The sequence below is a fragment of the Vombatus ursinus genome, unplaced genomic scaffold, assembly GCF_900497805.2.
Source record: "Vombatus ursinus unplaced genomic scaffold, bare-nosed wombat genome assembly UNPS02015255.1, whole genome shotgun sequence".
In the NCBI taxonomy this organism is placed as follows: domain Eukaryota; kingdom Metazoa; phylum Chordata; class Mammalia; order Diprotodontia; family Vombatidae; genus Vombatus; species Vombatus ursinus.
The window spans coordinates 39,353,511-39,372,109 of NW_020955033.1; the positions used below are offsets into that span (position 1 = coordinate 39,353,511).

Sequence of the window (18,599 nt, forward strand, 5' to 3'; positions counted from 1 at the left end):
ATCTAGGTCAACCTCTTCATGTTGCAAATGAGAAAACTGAGGCTCAAAAAGGTAATAACTTGCTTAATATCATGCGGAGCTGAGAATCAAATCCAGATGCTAAGACTCCAAATGAAATATATTTTCCACAACTGAAACAAATTTCAAAAATTATATGAGTCAAAAATGAAAAGAAACTGAGATCTAGAGAAATTAAGTGACTCATTTATGGTCTTGTAGGTAGTAAACAACAGAGCAAAGACCTGAACCCACATCCCCAGGTCTTTGCATTTGCTTTATTGCTGCATTGATAGTTGTTTGCTCTATGTAAGGTGATATCACTCACTGACTGTTGACTTTCACTGAAAGCCTGAAAATACCAATATGTGAGCAAAAATTTCTTCCAGCTATTCTGTTTCAGTGTGTTCAGACACTTTTCCAGCAGGAAAAATTATCAGTAGACAAGTAGATATCTGAGGAAAAGCAGATCTGTGAGAAGCAGGGGTATGCCAAAAGAAGGAAGCCTCTTCTTGACACTTCCTCTAACTGCTCCATCTAACCATTTAATTAATGTAGATGGGCCATTTTACAAGAAGGCAGAAAGACTCTTTTGGGCTGGGTTGCTTAGCACAAATAGTAATGGAAGGCTGATGACATTTCTTTAAAAAAAAAACATGTCATATTTCTATGTGAATTTTCTAGTGGCCATCCAGACCTAGAGTTAAACTTCCAAAAGTTCATCTTGATTAAATTATTTAAAATAGATACACACTAGTAAATTTTGGTCAAGAATTTAATGAAAGAGGTTCAACTCTAAAAGATACTCTCCCCGAATATCACACACTAAATAACTGATCCTATGGACTTAATTTTTTTAAAGCAGTAAATGAACAAAAATTTATTTTTTTTCCTACTAGCATCAGTCATTGTGCCAGAAGTTATGGTACAAACAAAGAAGAATTTGACACCATATATGTTCTCAAAAAATTTATAATCAAGTAGAAGAAATGAATAACTAAAATGCAAAGTACTATGACTAGAGTCATAGACAGTTAATAGCAATGATGGTTACACAAGAGTGACCTCGGAGATTATCTACTCCAATTTCCTCACTTTACAAATGAAGAAACAGAAGCCCAGAGTAACTTGCCCAAGTCACACATATAATAAATAGGAAGCACAGGCAGGATCTGAAACTAAATATTCTGACCCCAAATACACTGTTTTTTCTACCAGATCACAGCTACCTACAGGGGGAAAATGTAAGAAAGGATATTAATAATTACTCAGGCCATAGTGTTGTCTTCAATGTACCCTCTGACTTAAAAGATTTTTAGGTGAACTCCTTTTTGATTCATCATATTCCATTTTGTCTAAGAATGGAAACTTTCTCATCTCTTATCAACTAGGGTTGTAGTAAATAAGAGACTGCCCAAGTTTTGGAATAATTTGGTACCTACTCTGGTATCTGTACTTTAAAAATATCTGTCAAAGTTGTTGACTGATGACTGAATGAAAAATGAATGAATGAATGAATGAACGAATGAAAAAGTGAAAGAGCATTTATTAAGTACTTAGTAGGTCCCATGAACTGTGAGAGAAAGTTATAAGTATGCTTAGTAGGGACCTAGGGGTAATTGATTCATATACCCCTATCAGAAGCAATGGTCGATTTCCAGAGCTGATTTAATTATGGTTCCAGAACTAGAAGTGGTGAGGTCATTAGTGAGGATACACATGTGGTAGTTGGTGCAAAGATGGTTGGAGAGTAGGTAATGAAATGAAATATATGTAGAAACTTTCCTGAAATAGTGGGCCAAGTGGAGCAGACAAGACAGTGGGGCCTCCGGGAAGATTTTCTGGATTAAATGAAAGAACATTTATTAAGCACTTAGTAAGTCTTAAATACTGTACTAAGCCTGGGATACAAATACAAAAGGAAAAACAGTCCCTGTTATCAAGAAGCTTACAATGATATCTGGGGCAGTGGATAGGACACCTGGCCTGATGTCCGGATGAAGTGGAGTCAAATCAAGCTTCAGGCACTTAATAGCTGCATGACCTTGGACAAATCACAACCTCTGCCTCAGTTTCCTCAACTGTAAAGTAGGGATACTAATACTTCCCAGGATGACTGTGAGGAAGAAATGAGACAGATTCGTAGAAGTGCTTAACATAGTGTATGGCACATAGTAAGCATTTAATAAATGCTTGTTCCCTTCCATGTCCCTTTCCTCCTCTTCTCCCACCCCCCAAACCACCAACGATTAAAGCCTTCATGGCATGGTTTTCAGTCCAGGAGGCAAAGCCATTGGTGAGGTGGCCAGGGAGTAGGGAGTAGAAGAGTCAATCTCATCAAATTCTAATTCTTGGACATTTCTAAATTCTATTTATAGTTAAACAAATGTTGATTTTCTAGTATTAGGCTACTTTTTAAGGCAAAACTTCATGATCTTTTCATGAAATGGTTAGATACAGACAAGTCTAAAATTGAGAAGCTTTTTGTTTTCACAAAACAGTTTTACTCAGCCTCTATTAAACTGTACTATTATAGCAATAAAAGGGCACTTTATGCTGTGACTAATTATATTGTCTCATTTGTGGGAGGATTTTTGTCTTTCCCAGCCCTGTAAGTCAGTCTTAAAGTATTTTCCAGATCCCAAACCCCAGGTCTTTTTAAGAGCCACTAATATCCTATGAGAAAATTTGAAGAATATGTTTAGAAACAATTCTGGCTCTATTTTGGCTTTTGTCTTTCTTGTAAAAATTTTCCCTCTTTGTTACTAGGTATGTTTTCATGATCTCAGGAAACCAGCATTGCTTTGATGATTATCTGTATACTCCTTTGATAGAAGTTCCATTTAAAATGAGATTCAGAGACTGAGAATTTATTTTCTGAAGTTGCTACTTTTGTCAATGGAGATGAATTTTGGTGTAAGTATGTCTTATGTAAGGATGCCTCTAGCATGGGCCCCCAAATTCACACTCTGGGATGGCTCACTCATTCCAGCCCACCCTCACTGGCAGATAAGGGTTCCTAGATAAGGACCAACATGCCCTTATCTATAAACTCACTTTCTCAGAATACTTAGGGGTAACTCTATTGTAGTAAAACACATTCCACTTGTGAACTATTATAGCTCTTAAAACACCACCAGTGTGCTTTTATTTACATAAACCCAGCCTCTCATAATGATGGAGCAGTAGATCTTAGACAGAACCATTTAATTAACAATGAGATGAAAGCAACAATAATAATTGTAATATCACAGATATATAAAAGAAATGCCAGAATAATAAATTTGTCACAGCCCAAACATAAACCTATACCATGCTCTTTCACCAATGCGCTCAGTATTTGTGGAGAAGAGTGAGCATACACAGTAATCTAGCAAAGATGCACATGTTTGAGGAAAATTCATGTTTTCAACTGTAAAATGGGAATAATAATCACACCTACCTCACAGTGTGGTTGTGAAGATCAAATGAGATAAATGTTAGCTATAATTATGATTATAGTGATGATGATTATAATGTGCTTGAGGTGCCCTACAAATCTAGAATTGTGAAGTGTGATGTTTTGTGTCTCAGTTCACAAGGCATGATGCCTTTGCTAAAATACTATTTACTGAATGGCTTCTCTGATTCTGTGCTTCCAAGTTCTTTCTGCATTCCTCAATAGCAACTGTAGTATCCATTGCTTCTAGCGTGAGGCTTAGGTGGTGCCTTTAGCTCAAATAGTATTATATTTTTTAGAAAAGTCAACATTTTTCCTAAAGTTGGCTAAAGCTTCTCCAACTCTGCTGTCATGCAGAATTCTTCTTTTCTATCTCTCAGCAACAATAGGTGATAATGCAGAGAAATATCTTGTGTCTTCTTAGAAAAAAAATCATAATAGAGGCCATCTGGTTCAAGCTATAATTGAATAATAATCCTTTCTACAACATGCCCAACAAATGATCATCCTAATCTCACTTGAAGACCTCTAGTGATAGAGAACCCATGACCTCCTGAAGCAGCTCATTCTACTTTGGGACAGCTCTAATTGTTAGTAAGTTTTTATCTATATCAAGTCACAATTTTTCTCTCTAGTCTAAAAGGTATGTTCATTTTTCTTAGCTCTGCCTTCAAGGCCATGGAAAAGAAATATAATTCTCCTTTCATATAACAGCCTTTCATGACTCCTATATAATTTTGGAGTTAGAAGGGACCCTTCTAGTCCAAACTCCTTATTTTGTAAATGAGGAAAGCCCAGAGGTGTTATGACCTTCCTAAGATCATAAAAAGGATTACTGCTAAATTGAGGGAATTCTGGTTGAGTCTCCTTTATACCATACCTGATAATCTTGCTGTCAAAATATCATAGAGCTATCCAGCTGTGCAGGTGTTCATACTTACTTATACTCTTATACTTATGCTTATATAATATTCTACTTACATATATTCTACTTATGTATCTTTTACTCATATATGTGTATAACAAATATATTACTTATACTTACATATATATATATTATATATATATATATATATGCATGTATGTATGTATAGCTTTTTTCCATTTCTGCAGCATGTAGATCAGGCCTGCATAACACATGGCTAGCAGGCCACTTGCAGCCCACCAAAGTGGCCCACGGTCCTGTTTTACATTCTCTATATTTTTCATGGGCTGCCCAAAATCCTTTTGCAGGCCCACAAGGAGTAAGTGGCCATAAGTGGCCCACAGCTGAATGTTGTGCAGGCCAGATGAAGATAAAGTGCCTCTCACTCACAAAGACTTTAATTCAAGTCCCCACTTGGACAAATACTGATTCTCAATTCTCCAGCAACTTAATTGCAGACCTAGTACCAATGTGCTTTGGTAGAAGAGTTTTTTTGTTTGTTTTGTCTTATTTATTTCCAATATAAATGAAGGGGGCAGCTAGGTGGCACAGTGGATAGAGAGCCAGGCCTAGCATCTGGAAGACCTGAATTCACACCCAGCCTCAGACACTTACTAGCTGTGTGACCCTAGATAAGATACTTAATCCTCTTTGCCTCAGTTTCCTCTCCTGTAAAATGAGCTGAAGAAGGAAATGGCAAACTACTACAATATCTTTGCCAAGAAAACCTAAAAGGGGTCACAAAAAGTCAGACCCAACTGAAACGACAGAACAACAATACCAATGAAATCACAGGCCCAGTTCCCTCACTCCCCCCACAAAAATTTCTGCTTTAGAGCATCATGAATTGTGCTTTTTAATTTAATTCACGTAGGGCCCAGTTTAGTGTCATGTGCTTATAGTCTCTAAAGCTGTGATATTTGTTGATGATGGCTTTCTGGTAGGGCCATGTGACCATTATCCCAAGTGGATGTAATAAATCCATAATTCATATCATGCTGAGCAAATTAGCATTCAAGAAAGAAGAATATATTTATCCCCATTGTCTAGTGCTTAAGAAATTGAGTTAAGATGTAATGGACTATTGCAGAATAACTAAGCTTTCTAAATGTACTAGTTATAAAAAAAATAATGATTTTATATGCTTTTTAAGGTATTAACTTGCTCAGTTTTGCATCAAAATCAGATTTATTCTATGTTGTATACATTGAATTTACCAAATTAACTTTTAATTTAAGTAAATGCTCAGATAGAAAGTATTTATACAGTAAGCTCTTTTAGGACTAACAGCAACAGAAATTCTTAATCTCAAATTAAATGAGCCTTCTATTTCATGGAAAGGGAGGAAAGGACCCACCTTGTTTTATTTTCTTGGGTCCTAGGACTCCATTTAGTTGCTTGAATTCTGTCATGTACTTAGTGGTACCCTAATAGTCCTAACTCCTTATTTTATTTAGTGGTACTTGTAGCACTAACAGGAACATAGACCTTTAGAAGTCAAACATTTGCCTCTTTTTCCACAAAACAATGGGTCAAGGCTACTTGACAGTTCATAAATTCCAATGGAAGCAAATCTTGCATAGATTTAAGAATAAGAGCATCAAAATGTCCAAACACATCAAATTTTAAATTTTAATGTGAGCTGATTTTACGTTATTTTTATAGAGGGTTAGAATTGGGAATGGAAGAAAATCTACAATTATCATAAAAATATGTCTTGATTCTACTTTCTATGATCCTAATTTTGCTTTGCACATCAGAGGTAATTTGTTCATTTATTGATTCACTGATTAATGTAAAATACTCTATCTGCTGCTATTCATTGATTTTATGCCCAAACTATGTTAATATATAGGTAAAAGTAGCATATATGTATGTGACTTAAGAGAATCCCTATTTAATTCGTGTTTTAGAGGACCTCTTTTTATCTGGGCTCCCCTAGTTGTAGTTGGAACAGTAGTAGTTACAATCACTATTGTTTCAGTATTTTTCCATTGCCAAATATCTATTTCTTGTATAATATATGATGTTTGCGTCATATTTACTTTTATTACTTCTGCTGAGCATTCTTTTGAGAAGATGTAAATTAATTTCCGTAAGCATTATTTCAAAAGCAGTATTTATACTAATTTATAATGCTTTTAAATGATAGAATATTTTTGCTTTATAAAACTATATTTTAAGCACTTTTTCAATCAAGTAAAATAATAGTCATAATAATAATAATAATATTAGGGTAGGTGGAGGCAAGATGGCAGAGAGAAGCCAGGAAGTTGCCTGAGTTCTCCCTAATTTCCCTTGGAAACAATATTAAATCAAGCCTCTAAAAAAATTCTGGAGTGAGAATCCACAAAGAAGACAGAGGGAAATAATTTTCTAGCCCAAGATAACTTAGAAGGACTTCAAGAAAGGTCTGTCTCACTTGGGTAAAAGAGGAGCGGAATCTGGCACAGGTAGTTTCTGGGCAAGCCAGTGGGAGGCTTTTAGCCACAGCATAGATCAGCAACCAATGCCCCATGGTCCAGCTGTGAGGCCTCCAGACTGAGAGCAGAAGTCAAACTCCAGCCCCAGAACCCAGGGAACAACAGGCATGACTAGACCAGGCCACCCTAGCACAGTGGGCAAGCCACCAGACACAGAGGCCTCAGTGCAGAAAGCCAGGAACCAGGACCCTAGCCCCCAGTGCAAGAAGCTTGGGACAGTGCCCCCTTTACCCCAGGAACAGAGCTCAACTTTTAAAATGAGCAAAAAAAAAAAAAAAAAAAGAGCCCTGATCATAGAAAGCTACTATGGCAACAGGGAAGATCTGAATACGAACTTAGAAGAGGACAACAATGTCAAAATGCCCACATGTGAAGCCTCAAAAGGGAATATGAATTGGTCTCAAGCCCAAAAAGTCCTCTTGGAAGAGCTCACAAAGGATTTTTAAAATCAATTAAGAGAGAAAGAAGAAAAATTGGGAGGGGGGGAGAGGAAGAGTCAATAGCTTGGAAAAGAAAGCCCAAAAATTGACTAAAGAAAACAACTCCTTAAAAAATAGAATTGGTCAAATGGAGAAAAACACCTCTGAAGAAAACAAGTGCTTTAAAAGTAGAATTAGCCAAATGGAAAAGGAGGTACAAAAGCTAACTGAAGAAATTAATTCCTTAAAAATTAGAATTGGGCAAGTAGAAGCTAATCATTCTATGAGACATAAAGAATCAGTCAAACAAAATCAAAAGAATGAAAAATACAAGGAAATGTAAAATAACTCCTTGGAAAAACAACTGACCCAGAAAATAGATCCAGGAGATCTTGACCAAGAAATTTAGCCATGACCAAGAAAAGAGACTGGATAGCATCTTTCAAGAAATTATCAAGGAAAACTGTTCTGATATCCTAGAACTAGAGGGTAAAAATCATTGAAAGAATCCACCAGTCACCTCCTGAAAGAGATCTCAAAATGAGAACTCCAAAGTGTATTGTAGCCAGATTCCTTGACTATCAGGTCAAGGAGAAAATACTTCAAGCAGCCAAAAAGAAACAATTCCAATATCAGGGAGCCATAGCCCCAATTACACAGGACTTAGCAGCTTCTACATTAAAAGATCAGAGGTCTTGGAATATATTCTGGAAGGAAAAGGAACTTGGATTACAACCAAAAATCAACTACCCAGTAAAATTGAGCATGATCTTCCAGGGTAAAAGGTGGACATTCAATGAAATAGGGAACTCTCAAACTTTCCCAATGAAAAGACCAGAGCTGAACAGAAAATTTGATCATCAAATACAAGACTCAAAAGAAGCATAAAAAGGTAAGCAGGAAAGAAAAAAAAGCATAATATTCAATAAGATTAAGCTGTTTATATCCCTATGTGGGAAGATGATAATAGCAATTCTGAAGAACTATATCTCTCTTAGGGCAATTAGAAAGAGTATACTTAAACAGAGGGTGTGGCTGTAAGTTAACTTTGATGTTATGATAAGAAAAATTATTTATGGCTGAATAAAAGGATTGTATTGGGAGAAGAGGAAAGGGAGAGGCAGAATGGGGTAAATTATATCACATGAAGAAGCATGAAAGACTTATTACAGTAGAGGAAAAAAAGGGATGGGGTAAGCATTATTTGAACCTTACTGTCACCAGATTTGAAGCAAAGCAGGAATAATATACACACTCAGTTGGGTAAAGAAATCTGTCTTACCCTATAGGGAAATAGGAGGGGAAGGGGAAAAGAAAAGACAGGATGATAAAAGGGAGGATAGATTGAGGGAGGTGGTGGTCATAAGCAAAACACTGGTGAGGAGAACAGGGTGAAAGGAGAGAGAGAGAGAGAGTATAAATGGGAAAAGTAGAATGGAGGGAAATATGCAGTTAGTAGTTATAACTGTGAATGAGATGAGCTCTCCCATAAAATGGAAGTAGATAGCAGAGTGAATTAAAAACCAGAATCCTACAAGATGTTGTTTACAAGAAACACATTTGAAGCGGAGAGACACACATAGAGTAAGATGCTGGAGCAGAATATGTTATGCTTCAGCTGAAGTAAAAAAAAAGCAGGGGTAGCAATCCTAATCTCAGGCAAAGCAAAAGCAAAAATAGATCTAATTAAAAGAGACAAGGAAGGAAATTACATCTTGCTAAAAAGTACCACAGACAATGAAATAATATCAATACAAAACATATATTCACCAAGTGGTAAAGCAGCCAGGTTCTTAGAGGAGAATTAAGTGAGTTACAACAAGAAATAGACAGCAAAACTATACTAGTGGGGGACTTCAACCTCCCTTCTCAGAACTAGATAAATATAACCACAAAATAAACAAGAAAGAAGTTAGGGAGGTGAATAAAATTTTAGACAAGTTAGATATGATTGACCTATGGAGAAAATTGAATGGAGATAGAAAGGAATATACTTTTACTCAATAGTACATGGCACCTACACAAAAATTGATCATGTATTAGGGCATAAAAACCTCACTATCAAATGCAGAAAGACAAAAATATTAAATGCATCCTTTTCAGATCATGATACAATAGAAAGTACATGTAATAAAGGGCCATGGAAAGATAGTTTAAAAATTAATTGGAAACTAAATAATCTAATCCTAAAGAATGAATTGGTCAAACAACAAATCATAGAAACAGTCAATAATTTCATCCAAGAGAATGACAATAATAAAACAACATACCAAAATTTATAGGATGCAATCAAAGCAATACTTAGGTGAAATTTTATATCTTTAAATGCTTGCATGAATAAAATAGGGGGGGAAAGCAGATCAATGAATTTGGCATGCAATTTAAAAAGCTAGAAAAAAACAAATTCAGTTCTCAACTATAATAGACTTAGCTCTTCTCAGCAATGCAATGATCACAGACAATTCCAAAAGACTCATGATGGAAAATGCTTTCCACATCCAGAGAAAGAAGTATGGAGTCTGAATGTAGATGAAAGAATACTATTTTCACTTTTGTTGTTGTTTTTTGTGGTTTTTCCCTTTTGTTCTGTTTCTTTTTTCACAATATGATGAATGTGGAAATATGCTTACATGATTGCATATGTATAACTTATATCAGATTGCTCACTGTCTTGGGGAGCAGGGATGGGAGGGACTTATGAAGTCACCAAGCAATAGAGAGAAAAAGACATAGGACAGAGCCTTGGGGTATGCCCAAAGTTAGGGAGGATGATATGAAGTATGAACCAGCAAAGGGAACTTAGGAATAGTCAGACAGGAGGAGAACCAAAAGAGGAATGTATCATGAAGACCAAGAGGTGAACATTCAGAAGGAAGATGGTAGTCAGTGGTTTCAAATATTGCAGAGAAGTTGAAAAAGATAAAGATTGAGAAGAGGCTATCAGATTTGATGATTAAAAAATCACTAGTAACTCTGTAGAAAAGTATTTTTGTTGATTGATGAAGTCACAAGCCAGATTGAAAAAGGTTGATGGTAGCAGGGAAGGAAAAGAAGTAGATACAATCAATGTCTAGGAGTTTGGTTGTAAATGTATAAACAGATACAGAATGATGGCTTTAGAGGATGGCCAGGTCTAGTGACAGATTTTAAAGATGGAGAAACGTAGGTGTGCTTGTAGGTGTAACACTGTTACAATAATTAGCTTCTTTTAAGCCCAGGGACAATATAATCGCCACTAACGTCCTGTAGTTCATTCCTCTTGACATTAGGGAATTGATTTGAGATGAAAAATTATTAATTCAATCACAATCTCTGAGCAAGAAATTGATCATTTATACAGAAGTTAGGCTTTCTGTCTAATTTTACATTTTTAGCTATGTCTTTTTAATTCCTGTTCTTTGTGTTTGAAGAAAAAATTACTTTATTAGAAAGATTTTTGTAATAAACAGTAGATTATATTATATTGTCTATATATTGACAGGCACCAGGAGGAGAAGTTGGGGAAAGAGCAAGGACTACGTTCAACCCAGGTCTCGTGTTCCAATATGCCTGTTGAACCAATGAACCTCTTTGATATCTTACATCTCCATCACAGCCAAATCATACCTCTGCTCCTCAGAGATGTGCTGAAATGCTCTCTCCTGCTTGTCACTGCTGGAACTTCCCAATTCCTGCTAATTCAGTGCTTTTATGTAGGACTGAGAGGATATGGCAAAATCCCTCTGCCAGTTGGCATAACTTCCTGTCTGGTATCATTTCACTTCAGCAAATGGCTTTCAAAGATTTTTCAATATTCATAGTCTAAGACCTGTGAATGAGATTGAGTGGGAATCTTATCACTTACTTCACACAGAGTTTGGGTTGAGTAAGTTAATCACTCCAGACTAATATAGGACATAAGGAAGGAACCATTAGGGAGAATTTGAAAATGAAAGGAGAAAGAGAGACAGACAAACAGACAGATGAGACAGAGATAGAAACAAAGAAATACAGACACAGAATGATTATGAGGATAATCTGCTGGAAAATATGGAAAGATGAGATGGGATGGAATCCAGGGGACATTCAGAGTGGTTAGCCTTGACAAGGAGAAGAGTCATCTCTTCATTAGATAATGGAGGTGAGAGAATGAGGGATGATGGGGTGATGTCAATGGGTTTTGAAATGTAAAGAAAAAAGGTAACCTGTGGCACACAGTCTCTGTTTTCTGAGTAAAATATGAACTGAGGTGCTTAGCTGAGTGGCTGTGGGGAGAGATAATTGGAAAGACTTGAAGAGAAGAGAAATTTTGGAGTACCTTCTGTGGAGAGTAGGATAGAGAATCAGTTAAAGAGGAGTAAAAGAATTGCATTGCTTCAGGGAAGGACATGTTGACCTAAATACCTATGTATGTGGGTGTGTGCACACATGAATATATGCACATATAAAATATAAATATGTGTATTTATAAATATGAATATATGTATACATATATATTTGTAGTGGATACGGTCAGCATGTTTTCAGTTTGTTCTCCATCTCTGTTCTGCAGCACCAGTAGGAGTAGAAGAGGTGGATATTGGGAGTCAACCATGGATGAGTTTGACAAGACTTGAGAAATAATAAGGAAAGGGGCAAGGGATTTGAAAGAAGATAGCATAGCATTAAGGAAAGTTACAGTAAGAATAAAGAACAGCCAGTTGAGGCTTTACAATATATTTAGTTTTTAGTAGCTTTTCAAAGAGTCCAAACTGGATGCTTTTGATCTTTTTGTGGCACTCTCATATTACAAAAGGAACACTTTCCAGTGTCTCGGGTCTTTGATCAAAGGAAGGTAAACTTCTACCCCTTGAGGCCACCCATTCCACTCTTGGAAATCTCTAATTGTTAGGAAATTTTTCCTTACATCAAGACATAATTAACCTTTTTGCAACTTCTGCCTTGTATTTATGACCCTTTGGAACAAAACAGAAACAATCTAATTTCTTTTTCACATGATCTTTTCAAATACTAGAAGATATCTCTCATACTCTGTCCTGAGTCTTCTCTTTTCCAGACTAACCATACCCATTTCCTTCTGTTTATCCATAGAAGGAATGAACTCAAGGCCCTTCACTAATACAGTTGTATTTCTCTGCACTCTGTCCAGTTTATCGATTTTATTGCTGTCATTTTAGTCATGTCTGACTCTACATGACGCCATTTGGTATCTTCTTGTCAAAGATACTGGAGTGGTTTGCCACTTCCTTCTCCAAGTTTATCAGTATCAGTCCTAAAATGCAGAGTGGAAATGAACAGGTCTCCAGATGTGATTTGACAGGAGCGGATACAGAGTGACTCTTGCCTCCCTGTACCTAAAGTCTTTGTCTCTCTTAATTCAGCCTAAGATGTCTCTCTTGACTGTCATAATATACCATTGATTTATGTACAAAATTTATAAACATAATAAATTATTGATTCATATTTAGCTTGCAGTACATTAAAACTGTCAGGCTTTTTTTTCAGATGGGTCAGGTGGGTGGCATGGTGAATAGGGCCTTGGAGTCAGGAAGAACTAAGTTCAAATCTGGCCTCAGATAAAAATAACTTTCTAACCTCTACTTGTCTTAGTTTCCCTGTTTGTAAAAATAGACACAATAATAACATTTACCTTCCAGAGTTGTTGTAAGATCATATTTATTAAATACTTAGCATGGTGCGGGGCACATAGTAAACATTTAATAAATGTTAAAAAAAAGAAAAGAATTGCTGTCTAGCCATACCTCCTATATTTTGTACTGCTGAAGATAATTGTTCTGAGGTCAAGTATAAACTTCACATTTATCCATATTAAACCTCATCTTATTAAATTCATCTCAATGTTGTAGTTTGCCAGTGTATTTTTGATAGTGTCATCTAATGTTCTGTTTCCCCCAACTTCATGCCATCTTCAAATTTTATAGGCCTGCCATCTGTGTCTTTATCTAAATCACTGAAAAAAAAGTTGAATAGCATATGGTCAAACACAGATTCCTAGGGCATCCCATTGGAGATCTTCTTCTAAAGTTGACATAGCAACAATAGCAACAGATAATATAATGCTTTAACATTTGCAGAGTGCCTTATATATATTATCTCTTCACATTTGCATCTCAATAACCCTGTGAAGTAAGTACTATAGGTATTATTATCTCCATTTTACAGATGAGGAACCTGAGGCTCAGAGAGATTTCCCACAATCACATGACTAGTAATTAAAAAACAAATTAGTAAGTAATAGAGATAGTATTTGAAAATATGTCTTCCTGATCTCTAAGTCCAGCATTTTATCCACTAAGACATGGGGCCATTCAATGACTATTCTATAGGTCTGGTCATTAAGCCAATTCTGAGACTTTTCAATTTAAGGTCTAGCCTACATCTCTTCATCTTTCCATAAGAATATGTAGATTGATAGTAATAAAATGTTTCATTGAAATCTAGGTAAACTACATTGCAACATTGTTCTGATATGTCAATTTAAATATGTAGATATGCTTGTAAAATAATCTTAGTGTTATGCCTACCAACCTGAACTAGTAGCATCTATTTAAAAAAAATTATTTTTTTCAATTTTTATTTATATAAACTGCACAGGGTTTGTATATACTGTTTATTCAATAGCTCTGATGTAACATTTATTGAACATCTACAATGTAAACTGTGCTACATATGAACTCTCTATCATAGTATTTATTTTTCCTACATTTTTATTCTGAACTTAATAAACAGCATATGCATAGTAGAATTTAGAAAAAAGAGGATTTTACATATCCTGGTTTTAATGAAGGTCTTAAATCTCATATAAAATATAAAAATTAGTAATCTTTAAAATGTACAAAAAGTTTATGTAAATGAAAAGTTTTGCAAGACAGAAAATTGTTTGGAAAACAGCAATTTAGGCCAAAATTTGAAGTGATACACACTGTTTGAAATGGTAGAGAAAGTCCAGGGGTTTTTTTTTCTGTATTTGCTTAGGTTTTTAATACAGTGTATCAAAATTATTTCCCTCCAAGGTTAGTTGCAAATAAATAAATTGATTATGTTGGCTGGATAAATCATTTATTTACCACCATATATATTGCAGTTTCTTTTCCATAGTAAGAATATTGAAAAAAAAAATCAATTTCATTGTAGCAAGAGGCTATATCTTTTTCTTATTGTCATATGTGCCTAGAATTTTATTAGCAGGAATTACTTCTAACAGAAGCAATGATTTTAATAGACCAGTAAATTTTGCTATCTGACATCTTGCTTTCAGGTTTTTATTGGCATGATTAGCTATTTTGTTTAAGTCCTTTGTTGATACTGAGTAATTTCTGTTTAGTCTTCCTCCCACTTGCTGCCTGTAGCTAAACAACCACAAAAGAAAGCCTTCTGAGTCTAAACATTCAATTACCTTCTTTGCCCCAAGGAAAGTCTGAGCCATAACCATAGCAAGTTTAGAGGGATAAACTAGACTAGTGCTTTGTGTCTGTGTAAGAAATAGTGCTATCCATCATAAACATCCTTCCAGGCCCAGCTTAAATGCCATCCCATGTGAAGGAGCAAATGTCCTCATTTTTATAAAGAGGACAATTCAAATTATAGACCTGATTTTAATTTTGATTTCTTGGCAAAATTCTAGCACATTAAGGCATGGTTTGTGAGCATTTAGAGAGGGAAGTGGTGATGACTAAGAGCTAACCATCAAGAACAGGTCATGCCAAATTAACTTCATTTCCTTTTTTTTTTCCCATTGTGTTACTAGACTCATAGATCAGAATACTGCTGTAGACATAGAGATACCTGGAGTTTGGCAAAACGTTTGGCTGAGCCTCTGTTGTGTCAATGTGAAAGAGATAGAAAAGCATTTGAATTCAGAGCTGCTTGAATGGCCACACTCAAAAGACAGCAAGCCAATTTATTATGATCATTAATCCAAGATTCCCTAGAACAGCAGTTTTTAACCTATGGTTCATAGAGCCCCAAGGGGTTGACAAACTTGGGGGAAAACTACATCTTTAATTCAATATAATTGGTTTCCTTTTTAATCCTATGCATTTTATTTTGTGCTTTTAAAATCATGGTTCTGAGAAGACATTCATAGCATTCATTAGATAGCCAAAAGAATTCTTGACACAAAAAACGTTGAGCACTCCTGTACCTAGAAGGTATCAAGCAGAGTGCCCCTAGGATTTATCATTGGCCCTATCTGTTCAACATTTTTGTCAATGACTTGGATAAAACATAGATAATACAGTTATCAAATTTTCTGAGGATTTGAAGCTGGGACAGATAACTAACACATTTAATGATTGTCAAGATTTAAGATTTTAACTGAAATGAGTGATGAACAGCAAGATAAATTTTATAAGGATAAATGTAAAATCCTGTATTTAAAAAAAAAACTGCTCAAGTACAGGACTAGGGGTGTAGTGAGAGAATAACCTCTAACGTGGAAAAAAAAATTCCTGAAGGTTTTTGTGAACAATCACCTCAACATGAGGGAATGTTGTAATATGGCAGTCAAGAAAGCTAACACAGGCAGAATGAGCAGGAATGAAGAATGTGAGATCCCAGATGATGAAGGTGACAGATTTGCTGCTTTTTTCCCTGGTCACACCACATGGGTATATCAGTGTTCAGTTCTTGGCCATCATATTTTAGAAGAAACATTGATGTACTTGAGCCCATCCAGACAATGCTGACTAGGATGATGACAAGGCTTGAAATCTTGCCTTATCAGGATCAATTGAAGGAAGTTGAGTCATTTAGCCTGAGGAAATTACCAGTTCAGAGACAATGTAATAGCTTTTTTCAGATAACTAAAGGACTGCTATGTGAGAAAGGTTAGAGAGAAAGAATTCCCATTTTGCTTTTGCCCAAAAGGTGGACAAGGAGCAATAAAAGCAAGTTGCAAATGTGAATTTTGTTTTGATAGTGGACAGAACTAACAAATGAGTCAAAGGAGAATAAATAGTTTGGTGAAGTGAAGAGATTGTCACCTGACTGATGACTTCAAGGGCAGAGACAGACAGAATCTTTTTCAGGGAGCAGTTGGACAACAGAACCTCCGAGGACTCTTCCAATTCTGTGGGATTTCTTTAGGGTGATAGAAAAGAGATCCGAATGCCGAGGGCAGCTGAGTGGGGAAAGAGCATCAGCTGAGCCAGAGGGCCTGTGGTACATATTGACCTATCTCAAAAATTTCCTACAGATAAAATTTATGTTTTGTTTCCTGCTATTAGACAAATTTTAATTATGTATTTATTATGTTGTGTATACTTGATGTAACATGTAGATGACCTTTAAAAATGTTTTTGGCCTAACTCTGGAATTTCATTGGTATAGGGAATTCCTAGTTGAGGGAACATCTGTACCAAAGCCAAGAGGCAGCTCATCTGTAACTTATAGTCAGAGTGAGGTAACTGAGGCGCCAAGAGGTTACATAACCTGTCCAGCATCAAGTCAGTATTAGCCAGAGGTGCAAGTTGAACTCAGATCTTCTAGGCTCCAAGGCCAGCTCTCTATCCATTGTGCCACATTACCACTCAAATATATTCAGTAAAATGTGTTGGTGTATTATGATTGCAACAGAATGGAAGGCACTCTACAGATAATGTTCATTTCATAGACACTAAATGCTTAATTTATAAATCTATTCAGCCAGACAGAGAAAAATGAACAAAAGAGAACAGAAGAGAATAGGAAAGAAGAGAAAAATAAGAAAGAAATGGTAAAGACTGGCCGTTTGTATGTGGGGTGAGGGGAAGAGGGAGAGGAGAAATCAAGCAAAAGTCACTATCCTGCATGGTCAGTATACCCACCTCAAGTTCATGCCAGTCATAGTAATGGTATTAATTCAGGAATTAGAGTGATAGCAATCTGGTATAGTTTGACCTTCCCTCATGAGCTAAGTCATAAATAGCAGACTTATCAAATTTTTAACTATTCAATTTAAAGAACCTGAGTGAAATTATTACTCTGTGCAAGTCATTGTGCCAGGCTTGCTAAAGTTCCATTGTCTGTCCCCACATGACCCCATCCTCATCCATTCTGACATGGAGTGAGGGAACTCTCCTTTTTACTGTCTCCCCTTAGTTTGAACTGTATGCTACTCTTTAAAAAGAAGACATGGGCTTTTATACCTGTATTGTTGATGACTTTTTTCTTTTTACAGTCTTCTGAGCATGAGAAAAGGTATAGTTATCTCATCATGCTATCAGAAAACATCTAGCACTTTTCATAAGGTGATTGGTCTCATGGGCACATATCAGAAACTGCAATTTTCTTGTTTCTCCAGCAGCAGGAGTAAATGCCTCTTGTTTCGCATAGACCAGTCAGACCTTGAATATACAGAGTCTGAGGATGATTTTGTTTGTGTGTGGCCAGACCTTAATGAACCCTAGTTTTGCACTTAGCGTTGATCACTCTAATTTCATCAGTTCTACACAGGTTTTATGCTGTAGTTAGGATCCATTCAGGTCAACAGCTATTTTATAGTTAATATTTATGTTGGTATTCCTATATTTTTTCTTCAGCATGAGCAGATGTTGTCTCTGCATCAATGAAAATTGCATGGCAATGCTACTGTTTATAATCTGATTTTTCTCATCTGGAGAGCAGAGGAAAAACAAACATGTATTCTGGGACATTCTGCTTATTCATATTTAATGTGAAATGGTGATGCTATATTAGTGATAACAAAAATGGCTTAGGAAAACAAGTTATGCTGAATATGCTTATTTTCAGTGATGGAAAAGTTCTTTCATAACAATAAAAGTCCAACTGAATCATAGTCATAATACTCCCAGGATCTTATTTTTCCCTCAAATCTTACCACACTCTCCAATCTCCTTTCCCTTCTTCAAAAACTGTAAAAATCTGTTCATTATCATGTGCTATTTTAAGAAATTCAGGAAATTGTAGCTGATGGTGGTTAACATGAATTATTTCATTTAATTGTTTTCTAGAGGTAAAGTTGAATCCTCCTTTTTCAATGGTGTCAAAATAAAAATATAGTATTAAAATTAGGAGGGGCTTTGGGGATTACAAAGTACAATTCCCTCATTTTACAATCTTGCAGGATGATTCCCAAAAAAGGGAAGTGATTTGCCTCAATAAAGTTACAGCCAATTTAACAGAACCTGAATCAGATCCCATATCTGATTTTCAGTCTAATGTTCTTTTGGTTATGATGTTCAGTTGGTTTTTTTGTCATGTCCAACTCTTCATGACCATGATTGGGGTTTTCTTGGCAAAGATACTAGAGTAGTTTGCCAGTTCCTTCTCCAGTTCATTTTACAGGTGAGGAAACTGAGGCAAACAAGGTCAAATGACTTGCCCAGGGTCACACA

The 18,599-nt window shown here is 35.9% G+C and overlaps 1 protein-coding gene across 1 annotated transcript in view; it reads left to right on the plus strand.

The window, feature by feature from the left end:
• The first annotated feature begins 2,866 nt into the window (after positions 1-2,866).
• The window catches only part of LOC114031799 (guanine nucleotide-binding protein G(olf) subunit alpha), a 375,339-nt gene continuing 359,606 nt past the window's right edge, over positions 2,867-18,599 (plus strand). The window contains exon 1 of the mRNA XM_027846936.1: positions 2,867-2,913. The gene's annotated coding sequence lies outside the window, so the exon portion shown is untranslated. The remainder of the gene's footprint in view (positions 2,914-18,599) is intronic.